This window comes from Pseudophryne corroboree, chromosome 6, assembly GCF_028390025.1.
Source record: "Pseudophryne corroboree isolate aPseCor3 chromosome 6, aPseCor3.hap2, whole genome shotgun sequence".
NCBI lineage: Eukaryota > Metazoa > Chordata > Amphibia > Anura > Myobatrachidae > Pseudophryne > Pseudophryne corroboree.
In genome coordinates, this window is record NC_086449.1 from 285,917,471 (window position 1) to 285,929,572 (window position 12,102).

The window sequence follows — 12,102 nt, forward strand, 5'->3', positions numbered from 1 at the left end:
TGCTTTCACTACCTCTGACCTTCAAATCAGGGTCTTCAGCGAACCCTTACAAAACCAAGATGTCCTGGGCAGGCCGGCGGCGAAGTTTACGAGTACTCCACTCACTCGCCCACGTCGACCAATACGCCCACACACTGCCTTAGCGCTGGCGTACTCAACCTAGGGCCCCTGCGACCTGAACCTCTATTTACTGGAACATGTGGGTGTGATCCGAAGAGCACTTAACCCTTTCCAGTAACTATTGGTTGTTGGATAGTTCCCAAGTGACTAGCGAACTTCCCTTAAAATAAAAAAAATATTACACAAATCACGTTAGAATGTACAAATAGCGTTTATGACCCCTCTAGGGTACGCAAATGGTACTGGGTCAAGTTACTAACTAATGCACACAATTACGTGCGGTACAATCGTTCTGCACATAAGCAACTAATCTTATGTGCGGAGCGACCAGTGGAATCGAAAATTGTGGCTGCGAATTCCTTCAGCCTGAGCTTAATGGCCTATATGGGTATCGCACCAACCCTTTCTGGTGTTGTGCTACTCTTTATCTATAGCGGACTTCTTAGTCTGCTGTACCTGGACCTCCTGGTCTGTCTGGACCTCCTGGTCTGTGCTACAGTAGACCTCCTGGTCTGCTATACTCTAATGCTCTTTTTTAAATGTTTAACAAGGGATGCCTCCCAAGCCACCATGCAGTCACTTACATGTATGTACCTTCACGAGAACTTGATTTCCTTTGGTTCAACCCCAAAATTTTTTAGAAACTTATATATATATGTATACACACTCTTTCACCTCATATACACTTTACTTTCGTTTCTGCGCAGAAATCCCTTTCATTCAGTAACACAGTCTAGTCCAGATGGGTTGCAAATTAGAGAAGGATCTATTAGCTTAAAATTTTGGACACTGAAATTGACTTGCGCTATTATCGCGTTACCTCCTTTTCGCCTATTTAAAATAATACTATCGTGTGATTTGTATTATGTGGGCGTACCCAGACGCTCCGTTGCGTCGACCCTTTCGTCGCGTACACTCGTTCTGCCCCTTGTTAGAGACACGTGTACGCAAGCCAGGTATGTCCACAGTAACACAACTAACACGTTTATCAATGTAAATGACCTTTAATTGTAATCATCTACTGAACACCACACAGAACTTCCTTGTATTTTTAGGCAAGCCGTGTGCGTGTTTTACAAATTACTTCCTTACGTTTTAATATTAACTTTTAACTACCAATAGCAACAAATCTTTCTCAGCACGTTATCAATTGTGAAATGGCAAACAGGAAGGTGATATGTGAAAATACACAAATGAAAAGAGATACAGTTGTGTGTGTGCGTGAGTGTGTACACAAAACAGAAATAAACAGTTTTAAAAAAACAATAGCGTATTGTTCTTACCTCCGGTTCCGGATCCCACCAGCACTCCTTCAATCTAGCGAAACAGACGCTTATCTAGTCAGCACTCCTGTATCCCGATACGAAGGGATACTGCCTTCCCGCCCTTGCTGACGGATAACGTTTGTTTTCGCTAGTGCGGATATGTGGAGGATGGACGAGCCGCCAATTGATAATGCTGATTTAGATTACCTTATAACTTCACAATAATGGGTAAGAGACACAGTACGCAATTGGCGTATGGGGTACCGCAAGGGTACGTATTTAGCGTAGCATACGCTAGGCCGTGATCGAGACGCACATGCGGCACGCTCGCTCACAGCTTAATGCGTGGTGTCGAGCACGCTATAGGCGAGCGACAACCGTAATGCTACGCTATCAGCGTAGCGGACGCTCGAGACCACGAGGAGATCACGAGCGGCGCAGACGCTCACAAGATGACAATCAGTAAACCTTGAATGTAACACACAGAAAGGATATTCTTATACTGTAAACCTTTGTACTGAAACACTGTAGCGATATAACGCTGCTTAACCTTGTTAACACTAAAGCTGTTTGAGCGATCGAGACGCTCCTATTACCCTCTGCAATGTAATGAACACAGGCCCTCATTCCGAGTTGTTCGCTCGGTATTTTTCATCGCATCGCAATGAAAATCCGCTTAGTACGCATGCGCAATGTTCGCACTGCGACTGCGCCAAGTAACTTTGCTATGTAGAAAGTAATTTTACTCACGGCTTTTTCATCGCTCCGGCGATCGTAATGTGATTGACAGGAAATGGGTGTTACTGGGCGGAAACACGGCGTTTCAGGGGCGTGTGGCTGAAAACGCTACCGTTTCCGGAAAAAACGCAGGAGTGGTCGGAGAAACGGTGGGAGTGCCTGGGCGAACGCTGGGTGTGTTTGTGACGTCAACCAGGAACGACAAGCACTGAACTGATCGCACAGGCAGAGTAAGTCTGAAGCTACTCCAAAACTGCTACGAGGTTTGTGATCGCAATTTTGCGATTACTTCGGTCGCACTTTTAAGAAGCTAAGATACACTCCCAGTAGGCGGCGGCTTAGCGTGTGTAACTCTGCTAAATTCGCATTGCGACCGATCAACTCGGAATGAGGGCCACAATACCGTGCTAAGGATCCAACACCTTTACTAACAAGCTTTTAGTTATATTGAAAAGGGGTAAAACAGTTACAAGTCATACACTACATACTAACATATAACTGTAACAGAATATCTAGACAGAAATATACAATAACGTTACAATCTTAAACTAAACAGAGAGAGAGAGAGAGAATGTGGCCAATACAAACAACGAGCGAGATAATCACAGAGAATTACTTACACACACACTGGGAACGATCGCAGCGCAGCCTGGTACCAGCTCCGAGTTTGTCAATATGAAAACCGTTTGTGGAGAGTGGGGGAGCTGTTCAGGCTGGCTGATCTTATATACACTGAGTACAGTATACTACAAAGGGACCTACAATCTCATTGTTCATTGGACACAGGAATGTCTCCTCGCATCATATCAAAAGGTCATAGGTTAGTTTGAACAGGTGGGCTGTGACTATTTCAAACAGCTCAGGTGGGTGGGAATCTCCGGATTCCCGCCGCATGGATAATGAATCGCAAATATATGAAATGTCCAGAATCTACTAATGTCCATAACTATACGCAGGAGCGATTAATCTTTACCTAACCAGCACCGGATTGTTGCTATTAAAATACTCTTCAGTTAGGTACCAGACACAGCTGTTCAAACCCTGTCTGACCCTTCGTACCATACAAAGAGGGATTCCCAAGTCCGTGAACAAGTCACATTAAACAAACTTACAGTTATTACTAAGGGGAACATTATCTATAAAACATGCTATATGGATTTATTATCTAACGATTGAGTCGCCCGCTAGACGCACACAAACTCTACCGTAAATGCACATACCACGCGCTCGAGCGCATGGCCGAGGCGCCATCCCGCGGCTGCGAGTATCCGCACGCACGGGAGAGAATGTGCACGTGCAACAGGCACGCGCATGAGGTGAATATATGGCAACGTGCAGCGTGATATTTTTCTGACTTTGACAATGGATAGTATACTTAATGACGACACAGAGGTAGGTACAGCAGTGGCCTTCCGTACCGTACTGCTATATATAGTATACTGGTGGTCACTGTGTCAGCAAACTGCAAAACTAAAATGCACCACAGGTATAGAATGTAGATGGATAGTATACTTAATGATGACACAGAGGTAGGTACAGCAGTGGCCTTCCGTACCGTACTGCTATATATAGTATACTGGTGGTCACTGTGTCAGCAAACTGCAAAACTAAAATGCACCACAGGTATAGAATCATGTAGATGGATAGTATACTTAATGACGACACAGAGGTAGGTACAGCAGTGGCCTTCCGTACTGCTATATATAGTATACTGGTGGTCACTGTGTCAGCAAACTGCAAAACTAAAATGCACCATAGGTATAGAATGTAGATGGATAGTATACTTAATGACGACACAGAGGTAGGTACAGCAGTGGCCTTCCGTACCGTACTGCTATTATATATAGTATACTGTTGGTCACTGTGTCAGCAAACTGCAAAACTAAAATGCACCACAGGTATAGAATGTAGATGGATAGTATACTTAATGACGACACAGAGGTAGGTACAGCAGTGGCCTTCCGTACTGCTATATATAGTATACTGGTGGTCACTGTGTCAGCAAACTGCAAAACTAAAATGCACCACAGGTATAGAATGTAGATGGATAGTATACTTAATGACGACACAGAGGTAGGTACAGCAGTGGCCTACTGTACCGTAATGCTATATATTATATACTGGTGGTCACTGGTCAGCAAAACTCTGCACTGTACTCCTCCTATATAATATTATACTGGTGGTCCCCAGTCCCCACAATAAAGCAGCACACTGAGCACAGATATGGAGTGTTTTTCAGGCAGACAACATATACTGGTGGTCACTGTCAGCAAAACTCTGCACTGTACTCCTGCTATATAATACAGCTGCTCCCCAGTCCCCACAATTAAGCAGCGTGAGCACAGATATATGCAGCACACTGTGAGCACAGATATGGAGCGTTTTTTTCAGGCAGAGAACGGATAACTGGTGGTCACTGATCAGCAAAACTCTGCACTGTACTCCTCCTATATTATACAGCTGCTCCCCAGCCCTCCCCACAATTAAGCAATAGTGCACAGCACAATCAAGTTCAACAATAACGGAGAGGACGCCAGCCACGTCCTCTCCCTAACATTTCCAATGCACGAGTGAAAATGGCGGCGACGCGCGGCTGCTTATATAGAATCCGAATCTCGCGAGAATCCGACAGCGGGATGATGACGTTCGGGCGCGCTTGGGTTACCCGAGCCATACGGGAGAATCCGAGTATGGCTCGGACCCGTGTAAAAAGGGTGAAGTTCGGGGGGGTTTGGTTTCCGAGAAACCGAACCCGCTCATTACTAGTTTTAACCATTTTGATTGATTTAAGAATGACAGGCAGTGTGCAAAATTTGCATATATGAATAATACCCTTTTTTAGACAGAAATCCCGGCAATTACCCGGCATTTCAGCGCCGGGTCGTTTTGCTGGTATCTGCCTGACCCCCCTTTCACACAGAGAAGCAAATTGCCGGATCAAGAATTTCTACCCGGTAATTTGTGGATCATTGCGAGTATTTCGTCTGTGTGAAAGGCTCAACCCTGGTAGAAATTTCAGGGTCTCCGGCCCTGGTAGATTCCTGGGATGAAGTCCCGGGAATTGTAACCCGGGTTGACCCTTTCACAGAGAAAAAGGACCCGTGTTTATTGGCAAATTACCAGGTAGAACTGCTTCACCCGGTAATTTCATTATCTGTGTGAAAGGGGTATTACTGATGTTTTTGATATCTCATAAGGATTGACTCTAATAACATATCATTCTCTACCTAATACATTGAGGGGACATGTCCTAGTATGTTTTTGGAGTGTAGGAGGAAACTGAGGCACCCTGAAGGAATCCACACAAATACAGGGAGAACATACAAACTACGCACATACTCTTGGCTACTGTATGTGTCAGTAATAGTAAACAAATGTGGTGCCCATCTATTTTATTTGAACCTTTTAATCAAAGGGACACAAACATATATTCCACATATACTGTACTGTATTTCATCTAAATGTATATGTTGCTCAAAACCATACTTGCCTACCCTCCCGAAATGGCCGAGAGGCTCCCAAAAAATTGGGTGACTCTCCTGGCCTCCCATAAAGGTGGGCAAGCCTCCCATTTTCCCTGTCAGGCCCTCCGCACCGCCCCTATGGCTGCCCACAGCAGAGAACAAGTGGGCTGTCCGAGGGGATCCGATGACTATGTTCTCGGCACTGTATAGTGGGGGGTGGAGCAATGATGACACAATAATGATGCCACACCCCGGAACTGTCGACTTCCCCGTCATCAAGCGCTCGGACAGCCCACATTGACTCTGACCATGTCCCCGAACAGGCCATCATGCTGCTGGCCACGCCCCCATGCGACTACAACGCTGCCTCCTCGCGGAGGAGGGGGCAGAAAAGTAGGCAAGTATGCTCAATACTACTGGGTTGCAGGTCTATCACTAATGGGATGCCTGTGGGGATGGTTTTGAGGTATAGGGCTGGATGTAATGACGCCCGAGATCGCTGGAGGTGCGAGATGCCAGCTGATCTGGGACGTTTTTTTAAAGGGGCAATCACTTACAAGGCATTGTTTGCCTTGTAAGTGATTGCCCCTTTTAAAAAACATCAGAGATTGTCCGGTATCTCGCACCTCCAGCGATCTCGGGCGCCATTACATCTATGTTGGGTGTCATTACGTCTGGCCCATAGGATGCTATCTGGCAGGTTGAAGTGTTTTAGTCTACTTTATTTACTTAAAAGGTTGACTTACATATAATCTGATCATGCTCCATTCTGTCCAGTCCTACATATTTTCACCTTCATAGTGCAATTCTATTTGTTTAGGACCCCACAAACTGTATAAAAATATAGTATTTATTTTATTTTAACAATGTATTTCTTAGCAAGAGATCCAGAGCCCCACATTTACCTTTCTTCCTGTAGCACTAACCGTTTCAAAGATAATTCTTCTGTGACTGCGTGTGCTGCTGCTGTCATGGGGTGGGGACATAAGGGGGGTACACATGGAGAGATCCGCGTTTAAAATCCAAGCAATCTGACTAGATTACTTAGAACATAAGCACGGATCTCTCGTGTGTATGCCCCCCAGTGATAGCGTTGCGTGGCCCCGTGCGTCGCTATCGCCGATGCTAGATTGGCTTGTATGCAGGAACAATCTAGTGCATCGCTCATTTCACCCGCTGGGTTCCCTCCTTTCCCCCCTACCTCACTCAGCACACATCGCAATGTGCTGAGCAGGGGGAGAGATGTGTGCTGAGCGGTCTGCGATAGATTGCTCTGCACACATCTCTGCCAGTGTGTACTGGCCTATAGACTCACAGAGAGGTGCACCCAGGAATAGAGACAGCTGCTGCACAGACCAATAACCAGGGTAGTTTCTAGGAGATTTGTGCTGCTGTGCATATCTGGTTCCTGCCTACAATCCGCTTTTTTTTAGAACTAAATAAAACTTAAAGAAACTGTTAGCAGAAAGCAGCAGCTATGGGAGGAGAAAGAACACCTCTCAGAGAGGGGGTACCATGGAATATGCCCATGAGCTCCCCTCCTCACGCCAGCTCAGCCTTACAAGTGCTAATTAGTGAGCTCCAGCCGTCTATTGCCAACTGACAGCTGTGCAGTGAAGGGGCAAGTGAGAACAGAAGGTCTCGGAGTTGGAGGAGGTCCTGCAGGAGATTACAGTGAAACACAGACAGCAGCAGCACTGCAAAGTAGGAGGGGAGGAGGAGAGGGGTCCACAGCTCTGCTGGGTCCCTACTCCCCAGCCTGAGTCCCTGTACTTAGTTACCCATGCGTCCACATAAATCAGATGACCCATAGCTCTCCTCACTCCACAGATTCCTGTGCACACTCGGACCACCACACACACACACACACACACACACACACACACACACACACACACACACACACACTTCTAACCTGGTCACGGCTGGGTTCCATTAGAGCTGTGCCTGATCCACCTAAGGCACCCCCCGCTGTCAGTCAACCCAGCCTCTGCTCTCTCACCCCATGAGCAGCTGCTACTCCAGCTGGCCTCCTCTCGCTGTACATTAACAGGGAGGAGCATGAGGAGCTGGTACAGGCACACAGTGCTAGACCCGGGGGTACGACTTCAGGGCAAAGCCACTACTACCCCATATCTCTGCGGTGGCTGGACCGTGAACATTTGTTTCCTGACATCAGGAAAATGCGGACTGCACATGCACAAGTCTGGAATGCCAGAGAGCCGGGGCCTGCATGGGTGATGTCATGATGTGGGCGTCATATTATTTAAATGAGGGCAACCGTATGGTTATGGGTATCGGCGGCCGGCAATTAAATAATATGACATCCACTTCATGACTTTGATATGCAGGCCCTGTCCCTAGCAATCCGGACTCGCGCATGCGCAGTTCACATTTTTAGCGAGTAGCATGAAAGACCGGGAGGACCCAGAGCTTTTGCGGGGCAGCAGGAGGCTCATGTAAAAACCGGGAGCCTCCCGCTGCATGCAGGAGGGTAGGCAACCCTGGGTGGGAGGTATAGAGAAAGTAATAGATAGGTTACTCACTTTTATTAGTAAAAACAGGTTATGATATGTTACCTAGGGGTAGGGGGGAGGAGCAGGAAGTAAATTAGCATTCATTGAGCTAGTACCTGAGAAGTGGGCAGATGGAGAGTATCATTAAACATAAAGATGCCCTGTTTGACTTTGATAAATGATTAGGATTTGTGCATCCTTAAATGTAGTGTATTGTAGAACAGTTATTCATCTGCACTTATAGAGGTTATTTAGTCAAACACATGGACACACATACATATAGATGTCTGGATTGAACATTTTACAAGTATTGTAAAGTAGTCTGTATGCAAATCACCACAAGACTCCAAAGAGCTGCAGAAGTGAGTCTTTACTAGCTGCAAATCCTACTAAACAGTGGTTGCAGCATCACTTCCTGCATAAAAATACTTCCTGTGTAACAAACACTTCCTGTATAACAAGTGAGGAGCAATGATGCAATCCACATACAGCATTCATCTACATTCCCCTTTTTTGGGAGACAGTGTGATGGGTATTGGATGAAGGTGTAACAGGTCCTGCATACAGTGTACAACAAAAGAATAAGCATAAACTGGAAAAAAATTGGGAAATTATATAAGTAAATAGTCCTGCAATTTTTGATTAGGCCTGGAAAGTCTCCCAGACTCGGTAACAAAGAAAGGGACTAATAGTGTATTCAGTGTCTAAATAGGCTCACTATTGGGCAAGGCCATGTGACTGTCCACCTCAATAGGTGTTTTCAGAGGATTCACTGTCCATGTTCTGACACCCTCAGATGACATCAGTTGAGGTGGAAGTGTTGTCTCACACATCCTTAGGACATAGTGCCTGTTGTGTTCATACAAAGCATTGTCAGATTGCACCACAAAGATGTCAGGCCTGTTGGAAGATCCCTGTACAGTTAAGACTACTCACACCCCACAGACGTCTGGATGCAGATTGTCTTCCCAGGGTTCAATGGTCCTAAGCAATTAATTGTTTTATTATGAGTGACTTTGAGATCTGGACTTCTGCAGAACATCTTGCACAATAATCTCAACTTGTAGTCTACGTTTGAACTTGGTCGTGGGAATGATGGTGCAGGTGTGATTGGACAGAAGGTGTTGAGCAGAAAGTTAATTTCTCAGAGTATTTCTCAAATTCATAAACATGATATTTCTGACATAAACATGTCAGAAATATCACTATAACATTTATCTAATTGGAATGAGGAGAGCATGGACTGCTGGTGACGTGAGATATCTCATTCACTCGTGAAATTCTGGAATTCACCACTCTTGAAATGTATGGCACTGTCAGTAAGTATCATGGTATGCAATGTGCAGAAAACAGTATTTTACTTTTGTTGATGACTGTGGCACTTGTTAGTTTGGGAAGGTAATCTATTTCAAACCAATTGGAATATGAATCAACTAGAGATGTGCAGCGGGCACTTTTTGTGTTTTGGTTTTAGATCTGGATCCTCGCTTGTGTTTTGGATCTGGATTGGTTTTGCCAAAACTACCCTTTCGGGTTTTGGTTTTGGATCTGGATGATTTTTGAAAAAACATAAATCAGCTAAAATCACAGTATTTGGGGGTAATTTTGATCCTACGGTATTATTAACCTCAATAACAATTATTTACACTCATTTCCAGTCTGTTCTGAACACCTCACACCTCAGAATATTGTTTTTAGGCCTAAAAGTTGCACCAAGGTTGCTGGATGACTAAGCTAAGCGACAAAAGTGTGCGGCACAAACACCTGACCCATGTAGGAGTGGCACTGCAGTGGCAGACAGGATGGCACTTTTCAAAAACTAGTCCCCAAACAGCACATCATACAAAGAAGTAAAAGAGGTGCAATGAGGTAGCTGTATGACTAAGCTAAGCGACACAAGTGTGCGGCACAAACACCTGGCCCATGTAGGAGTGGCACTGCAGTGGCAGACAGGATGGCACTTTTCAAAAACTAGTCCCCAAACAGCACATCATACAAAGAAGTAAAAGAGGTGCAATGAGGTAGCTGTATAACTAAGCTAAGCGACACAAGTGTGCGGCACAAACACCTGGCCCATCTAGGAGTGGCACTGCAGTGTCAGACAGGATGGCACATTTCAAAAACTAGTCCCCAAACAGCACATCATGCAAAGAAGTAAAAGAGGTGCAATGAGGTAACTGTATGACTAAGCTAAACGACACAAGTGTGCAGCACAAACACCTGGCCTATCTAGGAGTGGCACTGCAGTGGCAGACAGGATGGCACTTTTCAAAAACTAATCCCCAAACAGCACATCATGCAAAGAAGTAAAAGAGGTGCAATGAGGTAGCTGTATGACTAAGCTAAGCGACACAAGTGTGCGGCACAAACACATCTAGGAATGGCACTGCAGTCCCACTGCACTAATGGCGGATACCGGATGCACGTCTAACACCAACATAGCTGTCAAGGCCTCAGTTATCTGCTTTGCAACAGGATGACTGCTGTCATATTTCATCTTCCTCACAAAGGACTGTTGGACAGTCATTTGCTTAATTGAAGTAGTACAAGTGGTCTTCCGACTTCCCTTCTGGGCTGACAATCGACTCCCAGCAGCAACAACAGCAGCAGCAGTAGGAGGAAATGGTTTTTGATCTTTCCCTATATTATCCTTCATATTTTTGTTCTCCATTATTTTTCCGGAGTTATATACCGTAACAAAATGCAGCACAGGAGAGCGTACTTCTACACCACACAGGGCAAACCCTGTAAAAATTATTTGGTTTAAATATTAATAACCCCTTTATTTGGAGTAAATAATATACAGCACATGACAGCTCCACTGAACTTATATGGAAGTTCCACTGGACTGGAATTATACGGCAGTACCACTGGACATATATGGCAGTATCACTGGACATATATGGCAGTATCACTGGACTGGATTTATACGGCAGTACCACTAGACTGGATTTATATGGTAATATCACTGGACTTATACGGCAGTACCACTGGATTTATATGGCAGTATCACTGGACTTATACAGCAGTATCTCTGGACTTATACAGCAGTACCACTGGATTTATACGGCAGTATCACTGGACTTATACAGCAGTTTTACTGGACTTATACAGCAGTACCACTGGACATATACGGCAATACCACTGGACATATACGGAAGTATCACTGGATTTATACGGCAGTACCACTGGACATATACGACAGTATCACTGGACTTATACGGCAGTACCACTGGACATATACGGCAGTATCACTGGACTTATACGGCAGTATCACTGGATTTATATGGCAGTATCACTGGACTTATATGGCAGTACCACTGGACATATACGGCAGTATCACTGGACTTATAAGGCAGTACCACTGGACTGGATTTATATGGCAGTAACACTGGACTAATATGGCAGTACCACTGGACTTATACGGCAGTATCACTGGACTTATACGGCAGTACACTGGACTTATACGGTAGTACCACTGGACATATACGGCAGTATCACTGGACTTATATGGCAGTACCACTGGACTGGATTTATACGGCAGTATCACTGGACTTATACGACAGTACTACTGGACATATACGGCAGTATCACTGGAATGGATTTATACGACAGCACCACTGGACTGTATTTATACGGCAGTATCACTGGACTTATATGGCAGTACCACTGGACATATACGGCAGTATCACTGGACTTAAATGGCAGTACCACTGGGCATATACGGCAGTATCACTGGACTTATACGGCAGTATCACTGGATTTATACGGCAGTATCACTGGACATATATGGCAGTATCACTGGACTTATACGGCAGTACCACTGGACATATACGGCAGTATCACTGGACTGGATTTATACGACAGTACACTGGACTGAATTTATACGGCAGTATCACTGGACTTATATGGCAGTACCACTGGACATATATGGCAGAATCACTGGACTTATACAGCAGTATTACTGGATTTATACGGCAGTATTACTGGACTTATACG